Consider the following 2482-nt stretch of genomic DNA (forward strand, 5'->3'; position numbering starts at 1 on the left):
TAATTTTATACATTCTGGTACATTACCAAAAATACATACATGTAGAAAATTTAACTCATAAAGTCAATTTATAAAAATTTTATAAATTAATTAATAATTGTGTAACAATTAAAATTTAATTCCAAATTAAATAACAAAATTATGGAAAAATTCGAAAAAAAAATTCAACTTCTTCGAACAATTTCCAGAAGCTAAATATGCAAAAATTTCGACCATAAAAAAATTAATTAACATTTTTCACAAATTAATCACTTATTTACCAATTTTTATCACATAAAAATCAATAAACCATGAAAATTAATCATATTAATTTCTAAAATTCTATTTCTCATAAATAGAACATTCAAGTTATATTATATAAATAATCATACTTAAAAATAACATGCAACATAATTTTATTAACAATTAACAAAATTTAATGCATATTAACACATTTTAAGATGAAAATAAGAAATAATATGCTATAAAAATCAACAAAATTCAAAATTTCGACCCAACTTAATTCAAGATCAGATTATTACATGATGTAATACTAAGGTTTTATGAGTCTCTGGGTACTCTATCGAGTGGGGCTTACTCTATCGAGTAAGCATGTTTTGATTTACGAATAAGTGTTCTGCCTGTAGGGTACTCGATCGAGTAGCCTTGGTACTCGATCGAGTATGTTAGTTACTCGATGGAGTAAGTCGGTTAACGGGTTATATCTCAACGGGTTTTGTTAATATTGTGAATTAGTATTTATATTACGCCGTCATCTTTCATAAACACTTTTTATAAACCTAATACACTCAAAAGAGATTGCAAACTACGTTGTTCTTCCTATTCGCATTATTGGCAAATCCCGGAGCTAGAGAGGTCGGATTTTATCGTTCTTTGTATCATTGTGATCCTTGCGTCAAGGGTAAGTCCTACGTACCATTTTTATAGCATTTGATTAAGGTTGTTTAAACCCTAATTTTGGGATTTGGGGTTTTCTATGTTTATGTTGATGTGGTAGTGATTCTTTGATTATGTGTATAGGAGGAGGGTTCGTAGAGGAAATGTTTTGAGACAGCTGCTAGATCGTCTGCTGTTTGTGTTGCATTCCAGGTAGGGTTTCCCTACTCAGTATTAGTTACATGATTGAGTGGTGATTGTTATTGTTATTGAGTAATTATCGTACTAGAATTGGATGTTGGTAATTGTTGGTGTTGTGACGGTTGTTGTTTATTATCGATGACTGTTGTTGTATCTGTCTGTATTCTTCGGGGTGCGTCCCTGGCTGAGTGGAGTCACTTGCAGAAGTGGCTTCATGCCCTTGATTCGCCTCCTATGGAATCCGCCACAGGAGGGATGTGCACATTAAGGAACATGGGTTTATCACTCGATGAGATGAGCGGGGCTTAGGTGGGAACGGCTACGGTCCCCCACTGGCGGTATGGAGTACCTGTTGCGATGGGTACTCTGGCAGGGCTACACACTTTAGTGTGTAGTCAGTTGTGTGGAGATTTATGATGGAGACTGGGGATTGATGTGTTGATTGAGCTGCTTGGTATTTGCTTCATGTTGGTTTGTATCGTGTAATTAGTACTGACCCCGTTTAAATGTTTTAAAAACTGTGGTGATCCATTCGGGGGTGGTGAGCAGTTATTGAGCAGGTATGATATGACGCGTATGGGATAACTGGGATGAGTCATCAAGTGGCAGTTAGAAGTCTTCCACTGTGTCAGACGATGTTTTATAGCTTTGATAGTTTTAGCAGTAGACCGTCTGAGAATCTTGTTTTTCAGTTTAAGAGTTTTGGTTTTGATCATGTAATCACTTTAAACTATATTGTTATTTAAATTATGTTTCTTCATTGTCATTTGATTATCATTGCCTCGGGTAACCGAGATGGTGACGTTCTTATACCTTAAGTGGTCCTGGTAAGGCACTTGGAGTATGGGGGTGTCACAAAGTGGAATGTAACATTCCGTTTGATGTTTATGGGTGTCTTGGTTTTGGATTTGCTGGCGGATAATATGTTAGTGAAACGGAGCTAGTAGCATTTGTGGATGGTAGTTGCTAGTGTATGGAGTTAGTGTCGAGAGAGGCTATAATGTGTTGGATATGATATCGTGAGTTATGTTGTGGAGGTAGACGTAGTTGGTGGAGTTGGTGTTTAGAGTTCATGTTTTATAGGTTCGGTTTTCGTTTGAGTTCTTAGCTATGTTGTTGTGTCTTGGTCGAGTTTGTGTGTTTGTTTTGAGTATGGGTTGAACTTCGGGGACGAAGTTTTTTTTAAGGAGGGAAGACTGTAATACTACGGTTTTATGAGTCTTTGGGTACTCTATCGAGTGGGGCTTACTCTGTCGAGTAAGCATGTTTTTGTAATACTACAGATTTTATAAGCTAAGTACTCGACCGAGTAGAGCCTACTCGGCCGAGTAGTGCCAAGAGTGTAGTTTGTTTGGGTTCTGCCGAGGAATACTCGGCCGGGTATGGTGAATACTCGACCGAGTAG

This window comes from Silene latifolia, chromosome Y (genome assembly GCF_048544455.1).
Source record: "Silene latifolia isolate original U9 population chromosome Y, ASM4854445v1, whole genome shotgun sequence".
Lineage (NCBI taxonomy): Eukaryota > Viridiplantae > Streptophyta > Magnoliopsida > Caryophyllales > Caryophyllaceae > Silene > Silene latifolia.